Source organism: Myodes glareolus, chromosome X (assembly GCF_982192425.1).
Source record: "Myodes glareolus chromosome X, mMyoGla1.1, whole genome shotgun sequence".
NCBI classification, from domain to species: domain Eukaryota; kingdom Metazoa; phylum Chordata; class Mammalia; order Rodentia; family Cricetidae; genus Myodes; species Myodes glareolus.
The window spans coordinates 148,100,305-148,111,770 of NC_142053.1; the positions used below are offsets into that span (position 1 = coordinate 148,100,305).

At 36.9% G+C, this 11,466-nt stretch overlaps 1 long non-coding RNA gene across 1 annotated transcript; it reads right to left on the reverse strand.

Annotated features, from left to right (window-relative positions):
- Positions 1-3,670: 3,670 nt before the first annotated feature.
- On the reverse strand, positions 3,671-5,685 carry LOC148117549 (uncharacterized). The gene is made up of 2 exons (XR_015737024.1): positions 5,409-5,685; positions 3,671-3,962 (listed from the first exon to the last, which is right to left on the reverse strand). It is a non-coding gene; the product is annotated as an uncharacterized LOC148117549 (long non-coding RNA).
- Between the last annotated feature and the right edge of the window lie 5,781 nt (positions 5,686-11,466).

Here is an 11,466-nt window from a genome sequence, read left to right on the forward strand (position 1 = left end):
AAGGGAACCGGCCAGTTCACTCCAGAATTTTGTTATAGACCACGAATACATTCGCAGTTAGAACGCCGCAATTCGGTTCCACCACGTCCTGACTACTGCAGCGTGGTTTTCCCTGTCCCCACTTCTTTACGTACGTGAAGTCACCGGTGTATGTGCACAGTCATTGTGTGCTTTGTCCTTTTTTTCTTTTCTTTTTTTGCCTGTTGAGCTTTTGATTAAACCAGAGTAACACGTGTCCACAGTGTACAAAAAGGAGAGATTTTTAACCTTAACAAAGTAAAATATTATAATATAAATAAATAATATAAATATAATTTTAGTTATATAAAAATTATTATTACTTTTTTTATAATATTAATTTTATTTTTTTGTGTGTATGTGTGTGTGTCTGCACAACCCTAGATGTCTATGACTTGCTTTGTAGTCCAGCCGGGTCTCGAACCCAGAGATCCACTTGCTTCTGCCTCCCGAGCACTGGGATTACAGGCGTGTGCCACAGATGCCTGGCTAACTGACTCAGTCATTGTACCAAAGTCAATAAACAAGCACCATCACGCCGATAAAAAAAGCGATTACTTTACACTCAAGCTTTTTCAGCCTGATTAAAAAATTAAACGCACAAGTTACGTGATCCCCAAACTTTACTTTAAAAATCTGTTAACATTTACATGGAAACCTGAATTTGGGATCTTTGTTACTAGCAACCCGGAAGCTAAAAATGTTATCAGAAAAGCACATGGAACCTAAAAAAGAAAATAGTTCCGCCATCTTGTTGTACCCATTTCCCTGATGTGCCCGCTCATATCAAATGTGCCTCAATTTGTGGCTTTCTTTCTTCCGTGAACAATAAATGGTCATAAACTCCCTTCCATGTAAAAATGTTGAATCTGAGGTTGTTTTTTTTGTAATCTTAGGCACCCACTTCCGGTCACAGACACAAAGGACTCTGGGACTTGTAGTCCTGTCATTTTTTTCCCTGTCAGTAATTGTCTCTTCATTGTCTCTGTCATCATCTCTGTCATCTATCAGGGTCACTTCCAGTCACAGCACCAGGGAATGCTGGGAGATGAAGTCGTAGCCACTTCCGGTCACAGACACAAAGGACTCTGGGACGTGTAGTCCTGTCATCGTTTTCCTATCTGCTGTTTACTTGTTTGTTGAATTGGTTGTATCCATTTTATACCAACAGTCGCACAGAAACAGAGAAAGTCGGCCCCAACCTGACGTGTGGCGGGGCTGGCGGTCGGCAGCGGAGACATGTGGTTTGCTACTTTCTGAGGCACCGTCAGGTCGCTGAGACACAGATTTCACGTGGTCCACCCTGTGGGTTCGCCTGGAACCGAAAGAGCAGAAAACACCGTTAACAAGATGGCGAGAACCAATTATAAAGCACAACACGCGTACTTGCAATGGCTTGGAAGAATTTCTGTGAGGCAGGGACCCAGAATCACTGTTCATGAATTGTAAGAGGGCAATGCTAGTTATTTATATTTTATATTTTTTTATTTATTAAATTATAATATACTATTGCATTATTATCATATCATGTTATATTATTATAATATAATATTATAATATTACATTTATATTCATATTATTTATTATTAATAAAGGGGAGTCTCATTCTGGAATGGAACAGCGACAGAAAGGCTGCCGTCAGGAGGGTTCTGGTAACCACACACCGATGCCGTCGCCATGTTCTAATGACTACTTGACTCTGTTCTTATGCCCAGCCCGACAGAAGTGAAAATACTCTGTTTGTTTTTTGAAGTAAGTATATGTTTTTATTTCATTTTTATTTATTCATTTTTTTTAAAAAATTACCTTTTATTTTGTTTACTGCTCTAAAGAGGGAGGGGAAAGTGGGGAGGGGGAGCAAAAAGGGAGGTGGGGAGGAGGTGGAAAGTCTTAATTGATTTAATTAATTAATTTTATTAATTAATTAATTAAATCAATTTATTTATTGTAATTAATTGATTAATCAATTTTAATTGATTGATTAATTAATTAATTACAATAAATAAATTAAGATAAATAAATTGATAAATAAAACACAAGATGAAGATACTCCTAAGAGACATTTGTCTGTTGATTGGACGACTGATTTGAGAGGCCCTTCTGTGTGCTGTGAGCGTGTTCTACTGTTCCATTTAATAGAGAAGCCAGGAAGAACAGAGCTGGACTGGTGTTGGCGTTTTTCAATACGAGGTACGACAAACACAGAAGTGGCTGAAAAGACCAAAACCAACCAGAGGGAATGAAAAGCAGTCTAGAGAAATACCTGGATCCCTGTAATCACCACAGTCCCTGGGAGACAAGGCAGGGGGATTGCTGTGAGTCCAGGGCCAGCCAGGTCTACGGAGCGAGTTCCAGGACAGCCTGGGCTACACAGAGAAACCCTGTCCCAGAAAACCAACCAATCCACCAAACAAACAAACAGCAGATAGGAAATCAATGACAGGACTACAACTCCCAGAGTCCTTTGTGTCTATGATCAGAAGTGGGTATTTCAGACAGGACTACAATTCCCAGAGTCTTTTGTATCTTTGACTGGAAATGGGTATCTAAGACTCCATCTCCCAGCATTCCCTGGTGCTGTGACTGGAATTTACCCTGACAGATGGCAGAGAAGACAGAGATTATGACAGAGACAATGACAGAGACAAAGAGAGGACTACAAATTCCAGAATCCTTTGTGTGAGTGACAGGATGCTGGTGTCTAGGACTCCATCTCCCATTGATCCATTGTGCGGAGATTGGAAGTGAATATGACAGATGGCAGAACAAAGACAGGACTACAAGTCCCAGAGTGCTTTGTGTCAGTGATAGGAAGTGGGTGTCTAAGGCTGCATCTCCCAGGGCTCCCTGCTGCTGTGACTGGAAGTGACCCTGACAGATGACAGAGATGATGACAGAGATGATGACAGAGACAATAACAGGACTGCAAGTTCCAGAGTCCTTTGTGCTGTGACCAAAAGTGGGTATAATAGACTCCATCTCCCACCATTCCCTGGTGCAATGACTGGAAGTGACCCTGACAGATGATAAAGATGAAGACAGAGATGATGACAGAGATGATGACAGAGACAATGACAGGACTACAAGTCCCAGAGTCCTTTGTGTCAGTGACAGGAAGTGGGTGTCAAAGACTCCATCTCCCAGCATTCCTTGGTCCCGTGACCGGAAGTGATGACAGAGATGACAGATGTTGGGAAAGGAATGGACAGGAAGTGGATCCCAGGGGGACAGAAGGATCCCAGGATGGACTGGAAGTGGATCTCAGGATGGACAGGAAATGGATCCCAGGATGGACAGGAAGTGGGTACCTGAGGGACAGGAACTGGGTCTCACATGCAGAGGAAGTGGATCCCAGGATGGACAGGAAGTGGGTCCCTGAGGGACAGGAAGTGGGTCTCACATACACAAGAAGTTGGTCCATGATGGAAAGAGACTGAATACCTGAGGGGCAGGAAATGCATCCCGGATGGACACTGAACAGGAAGTGGATCCCTCATGGACAGGAAATGCATCCCAGGATTGACAGGAGGTGGTTCCCTGTAGGACAGGAAGTTGGCCCCAGGTGGAGAGGACGTGGATCCCAGGATGGACAATAAGTGGGTCCCTGAGGAGCAGGAAGTGGGTTCCTCACACGCAGGAAGTGGTTCTCAAATAGACAGGAAGTGGCCTGTGGCCCGCTTTATTCATCCTGTCCCAACCCCTTGCGGGTGATGTCACTTCTGTGCCACCGAGTCACACACGGATGACCTGAAATGGACTTTCCCGACGTGGACACGCTTAGTCTTGGTGCTGGGAGAGGCAGTGCCCCTCTGTGGTCAACACACGTCCCGGAGGTCAATAAATGAATAAATCGGGCAGGGAAAATGGAACACGCGTCCAGGAGACAATACCGTTTTCCTCGTCCTGTGTTCAAGTCCCGGCAACAACACGGCGGCTACAACCATCTGAAATGAGAAAGAAAGTCACACTGTGTGCAGAGTCCCTCTGGTTCCCCGTCGCTCCTGCCTTCCTCTCTTGCTCTCACGTTCCCACCACACACGCCCCACACCTCTCGTGATCACGCACGGCGCCCGCGTCATGGTTTCAATTTCTTTCAACTCCCCGCCCCCGGTCTTCAGAATCTTTGAGCTTCCTGTTCTCCAAGGATGAGCCTGTGAGATGGGTTCATGTCTGCGTCCATTAACCATCGGCTTTTCCGTGATCTCCAAGGCTTCTCATCAGAGCCTTTGGCGTGTTTATTCATCACGGGTGTTTTTCATGTTCATGCTGCTGATCCCAGTGTCCCGGCCTGTGTTGTGACAACTGCATGTTCTGGACCCGGGTTCTGGGGTCTCCGTGGTCACAGATCGAGGTGTTCTGTGTGTGCTCACATGATGAACAAGAACACGGATAAACAGACTGGGAATGGGGGCGCTCACCTTAGGCAGGGGCCAGAAGTGGGGGACATGGGCCGAACCAGAGACCGTGGGGTGTCACTTCCTGGCCTGTTCAGCTCGCTTTCTTTTTTTAAATTAATTAATTTATTTATTTTTGTTTTATTTATTTATTTACTTACTTTAATTTTTAAATTAATTTATTTTATTTATTTATTATTAATTTATTTATTTTAATTTTTTAAATTAATTAATTTATTTATTAAATGTGTCCACCCCCGCCCCGCCTCCCATTTCCCTCCCCACTTCCCCCTCCCTCTCCAGTCCTAAGAGCAGTCAGGGTTCCCTGCCCCGCGGGAAGTCCAAGGTCCTCCCCCCTCCATCCAGGTCCAGGAAGCTGAGCATCCAAACAAACCAGGCTCCCACAGAGTCAGCCCCTGCTGTTATGGAGTTCACAAAGGTCACATAGGGGTCACTCGGGGGTCACCCGGGGTCACTCTGCCCCCCCCAGGGGTCTCAGTGAGCGCTGGAGCAAAGCAACACTTCTCCCTCGGGCATTCGTGTTAGGAGACAGAGAGACCTGCAGCTCGGAGGGAGGGGTCTGCGTGTGACGGACAGCGGGGGGGGGGGGGTGTTTCTGTGCCGTCCGCTGTGCTGCTTGTGTCTGAATCCACCATGCGGACAGGAAAACCCTGGGTGTCATGTGGCTGCGTGTGCCTTCCCGTGTTCAATTAAATCCTATCCCCCGCGCCCGGTGTCTGCCGTGTGGTCTCTTCCCGTGCTCACACGTGAGCACTGTCAGTGTGCTGGGTGATCCGGGTGTTGGGTGCTGGGTGATCTAGCAGCTGAGTGCTGGGTGATCTGGGTGCTGGGTGCTGGGTGCTAGGTGATCTGGGTGCTTGGTGCTGGGTGATAAGTGGGCTGGGTGATCCGGATGCTGGGAGATCTGGGTGCTGGGTGCTGGGTGATCTGGGTGCTGGGTGCTGGGTGATCCGGGTGTAGGGTGAGGGCCCCGACCTTGGAATGCACGCTCGAGGCCTTGGGGGACACGCTGAAGGATGCGCTGAGCAAATCCGCTCGGGTTCTGGGCCCGCGGAAAGAAAGGAATCGATCATTTTCCGAGTTTCTGTCTTTTTCGCAGACTACAAACATGGAGGACCGTCCGGACTACAAATAAACATGGCGGGCAGTGGGCGACTTCCTGTGCGGCTGAAAGGAACTTCCGCTCACCGCAGCCGAGGATTATGGGAAACCATCAGAGATGATAAGAGAGACATTATAACAGAGACTACAAGTCCCAGAGTCCTTTGTGTCTATGAGAAGAATTGGGTACATAGGACTACATCTCCCAGCATTCCCTGGTGCTCTGACCTGAAATTACCCTGACAGATGACAGAGATGATGACCGAGACAATGACAGGACTACAAGTCTCAGAGTCCTTTGTTTTCTGTGACCGCAATTCTGTTTCTAATACTACATCTCCCTGGTGCCGTGATCGGAAGTGTCCCTGCGAGGTGACAGAGAGGATGACAGAGACAATGACAGAGGCAACGAGAGGACTACAAATCCCAGAATCCTTTGGTCAGTAACAGAAAGCTGGTGTCAAAGACTCCATCTCCCAGGGCTCCATGTGCCTGTGACTGGAAGTGACCCTGTCAGGTGATAAAGATGATGACTGAGATGATGTGAGAGACACTGACAGGACTACAAGTCCCAGAGTCCTTTGTGTCAGTGTCAGGAAGTGGGTCTGCAAGACTCCATCTCCCAGCATTCCCTGGTCCCGTGACCGAAAGTGATTACAGAGATGACAAATGTTGGGAAAAGTAATGGACAGGAAGTGGATCCCAGAGGGGCAGGAAGTGGATCTCAGGATGGACAGGAAGTGCAGGTGTTATGAGGGAGAGCAGAGTGGTGAGGTCATAGGGAAACACGGGAAAAAACATAGCATTGGGACCTAGGGTGGTGACTCAGTCATGGGCTGGGCATCACGTGTTAGTAACTCTTTCTGGTTTATTATAATTATCATTATATTATTATATTATTATTATTTCATCATTGTACTGGTATTATGTTATCATTGTTATTATATTATTATTTTACCATTATTATTATATTGTTATTTTTTATTATTTTTTCATCATTAAAGTATTGTTATTTAATCATTAATATCATATTATTATTTCATTTTTATTGTTATTTCATCATCATATTAGTATTATTTAATCATTATTATTATATTATTATTATTTTATCATTGTATTATTATTATTTAATCAATTTTATTATTTTATCATTAAATTATTATTGTCTTTTCATTATTATATTCTCATTTTATTATTATTACTTTGTCAATATGTTATTATTTTATGATAATTATTTCATCATTATATTAATATTTCATTATTATTATTCTCATTTTATTCTTATTATTATCATATTATTATTTTATCATTATTATTATGTTATCATTATTTTGATTTTTATCATTATACTATTATTATTTTATCATTATTATATTATTATCTTCTCATTATTAGTATTTTATGATCATTATTATTATATTATTATTTTAACATTATTATTTTAGCATCATAGAATTATTTTATCATTATTATCATTTCATCATTATAATATTATTATTTTATCATTTTTATTATATTAATATTTTATAATTATTATTATTTAATCATTATATTATGATCATCATCATCATCATTATTACAGACGTGCTCTCCCATGTGGCTCTCGCTGGCCCGATCTTGCTGTAGAGATCAGCCTAGCCCTCACCTCTAAGTGTTACCGTGTTGACACGGGGCCTCTCCTTGGCCGTTCTGAACTCACAGAAATCCCCCTGCCTCAGCCTCCAGGGTGCTGGGATCAGAGATGTGCGCCACCACGCTCTGCCACCTTCGCTGTGCTTGCGTGTTTTGTCCAGTTTCCTCCACTGTCTGTACCTCTGGAGCGTGTTCTGGAGCTCGTGTGTGTTATTTTTCTGTTTTTTTAATGTTTCCTATTTTTAATTATTTTCCCTATTTTTTAATTATTTTCGCTATTTTTTTAATTATGTTCCCTATTTTTTAATGTTCCCTATTTTTTAATTATTTTCCCTGTTTTTTTAATATTTACTATTTTTAATTATTTTTCCTATTTTTTAATTCTTTTCTCTATTTCTTAATTATTTTCCCTATTTTTTAATTTTCCCTATTTTTAATTATTTTCCCTATTTTTAACTTTATCTATTTTCTAATCTTCCCTTTTTAAAATTATTTTCCCTAGTTTATAATTTTCCCTATTTTTAATTTTCGCCATTTTTTAATTTTACCTCTTTTTTGAATTTTCCATATTTTTTAATTATTTTCCCAATTTTTAATTATTTTCCCTATTTTTTAAATTATTTTCGCTATTTTTTATTTTCCCTATTTTTTAATTATTTTCCCTATTTTTAAATTTTCCTTTTTTGAAAATAATTTTCCCTATTTTTAATTATCTTCCCTATTTTTTAATTATAATCCTTTTTTAAAATTATTTTCCCTAATTTTTAATTTTCCCTATTTCTAATTATTTTCCCTATTTTTAACTTTCCCTCTTTTCTAATCTTCCCTATTTTTTAATTATTTTCCCTATTTATTAATTTTCCCTATTTTTTGAATTTTCCTTTTTTAAAATAATTTTCCCTATTTTTTAATTATTTTCCCTATTGTTTAATTATAGTCCTTTTTTAAAATTATTCTCCCTAATTTTTAATTTTCCCTATTTCTAACTCTTTTCCCTATTTTAACTTTCCCTATTTTCTAATCTCTCCTATTTTCTAATTATTTTCCCTATTTTTAATTATTTCCTTTATTTTCTAAATATTTTCCCTATTTTTTATTTTCCCCATTTTTAAGTTATGTTACCGATTTTTAAATTTTCTTTTTTTTAAATAATTTTCCCTCTTTTTAATTATTTTTTCTATTTTTTAATTATTTTCATTATTTTTTAATTATTTTCATTATATTTTAAGTATTTTCCCCATTTTTAATTATTTTCCCTATTTTCTAACCTTCCCCATTTTTTAATTATTTTCCCTATTTTTAATTTTTCTCCCGATTTTTTAATTATTTTCCCTATTTTTTAATTATTTTCCCTTTTTTAACTTGTTTTCCCTTTTTTGAAATTGTTTTCCCTCTTTTATAATGTCCCCTATTTTTAATTACTTTCCCTGTTTTTTAATGTTTCTGATTTTAATTATTTTCCCTATATTTTAATTTTCCCTGTTTCAATTATTTTCCCTACTTTTTAATTTTCCCTATTTTTAATCATCTTCTCTATTTTTTAATTATTTTCCCTATTTTTAAATTATTTTCTCTATTTTTTAATTCTTTTCCCTGTTCTTGAATTATTTTCCCTGTTTTTAAATATGTCCTATTTTTTAATTTTCCCTATTTTTTAATTTTCCCTCTTTTCTAATTTCCCTATTTTTTAATTATTTTCCCTGTTTTTTAATGTTTCCTATTTTTCATTATTTTCCCTATATTTTAATTATTTTCCCTAGTTTTTAATTATTTTCCCTGTTTTTTAATATTTCCTATTTTGCATTATTTTCCCTATTTTTTAATTATTTTCCCTAGTTTTAATTTTTCTTTTTAAAATAATTTTCCCTATTTTTTTTATTATCTTCCCTATTTTTTAATTATTTTTTCGATTTTTCAATTATTTTCCCTATTTTTTAATTTTTCCTATTTTTAATTATTTTCCCTTTTTTTAATTGTTTTCCCGATTTTTTATTTTTCTTATTTTTTAATTATTTTCCCTCTTTTTAATTTTGTTTTTTAAATAATTTTCCCTATTTTTTAATTATTTTTCCTACTTTTTAATTAATTTCCCTCTTTTTAATTATTTTCTCTATTTTTAAATTATTTTCCCTATATTCTAATCTTCCCTATTTTTCATTATTTTTCCTATTTTTTAATTATTTTCCCTATTTTTTAATTATTTTACCTACTTTTTAATTATTTCCCCTGTTTTTTAATGTTTCCTATTTTTAATTATTTTTCCTACTTTTCAATTTTTCCTTTCCATCACCTGTGTCATCTGTCAGGGTCACTTCCTGTCATGGCCGCATGACGATGATAATATAATGATTAAATAATAATAATGTTATATTATATTATATCATCATTATAATATTTTTATATTACATTATATCATCATAATATCATATTATATCATATCGGATTATCATTATATTATTATATAATACTAAATTATTATTATATTATATCATATAATTATATTACTGTAGTATAGTATAGAATTATATGATCTTATGATTATTTTATATTATTTTATTGTACTATTATGTTATATTATATTATATTTTATTGTTATATTATAGTAACGTATTATATTATATCATATCATTATTATATTACATTATGTTTTTATATTTTTATATTATATCATATTATCATTATAGTATATAAATTATCATTATATTATATTATATCATATTATTATTATACTATTATATTAATTAGTAATTATTATACTATTATGTTATATTATATTATATTTTATTATAGTACAGTATAGTATTATATGATTACATGATTATATTATATTTTTATATTATACTATTATGTTATATTATATCATAATTTATTATCATATTATAGTAATATTTTATATCATTATTATATTATTATATTACATTATATTATCATATTTTTATATTATATCCTATCATATAATCATCATAATATAATATTATATTGAATTATTATTTTATTATATTATATTACATCATTATTATATATAGTATAGTATTATATGATTATATGATTATATTTTCATATTATATTATATCATATTATCATTATATTATTGCATTATATTATTTTATTATATCTTATATATTATAGTCTTAGAAACCCACTTCCTATCACCGACACAGAGCATTCTGGGACTTGTAGTCCTGTCATCGGCTCCTTGGTTCACATGTTCTGCGGCGTGAGTTTCCGTTGACACTCTCGATTAGCTGTGAAGACAGCCTGCATCCCATGACGACAGTTGGAGTGTTCTTTTAAATATTTATTTATTTATCTATTTATCCTATGTATGCAATATTCTGTACTACACACAGCACTACATACAACACTATACACAGCACTACATACAACACTACACACAGCACTGCGTACAACACTACATACAGCACTACATACAGCTCTCTCTGCACATGTTCTTGTTGGCTGTTTCCTCATCTATGTAAGAAGGAGACGGGAAAGGACGCCCTTCCACAGCTTTATCACATGTACACGCATATCAGTCGAGGAACAGGACAATATTCTCAGAATCCTGGTAAATGAACAAACTCGAGGAAGTTTTAGAGCCATGCACGTGTCTCGTCAGACGAATGAGAAACATCTGTGCACCGAGCACGAACACGGCTAAGCGTGTGAGGTACTGGTGTGTCTGTCTGAAATGGCCACGGAGGCCATTCCACCTCACACATGGATGGAACATATGAATGTGCATCACCCATGAGTCCCTGCAAGAAAGCCCTGGATGTCTTTACAAGGAAACACGCTAAACCGTCATGCACGCTAAGGAAAACCAAACATGTCTCGGGAAAGGACACACCGGCTGTATCATCACGGAAGAGGCCACGGAACGGCTCCGCACCTCCAGGATGTCGCTCCTGAGACACGGCCCGTGGGACACCAATGCGTTCCCCTCCGTGGTCGTTGGATCCTTGACCTGCACACCCCGCACACACGGTTCTAGTCGTGTCCCTGCAGGCTTGGTACCTTGACGTGCGAGGACTCCGTGTTCACAGGGGCTTCTGCTTCATCCTCTTGATGTCATGGCTAAGTCGAGGGAAGCTCTTAATTCTAGAACTGAATATGGGTACTTTCATTTATTAAAATTAAAATTTTAATTAAATTTTATTAAAAAAATTTTTAAATCTTTTTTAAATTCATGTATTTAAGTTTCTTTTTAAAAAATATTTATTCCCTTTTATTTTTAAAAAAATATTTTCTAAATTTATTTATTTACTTTTCTTTTTTAAAAAATATTTTCTAAATTTAT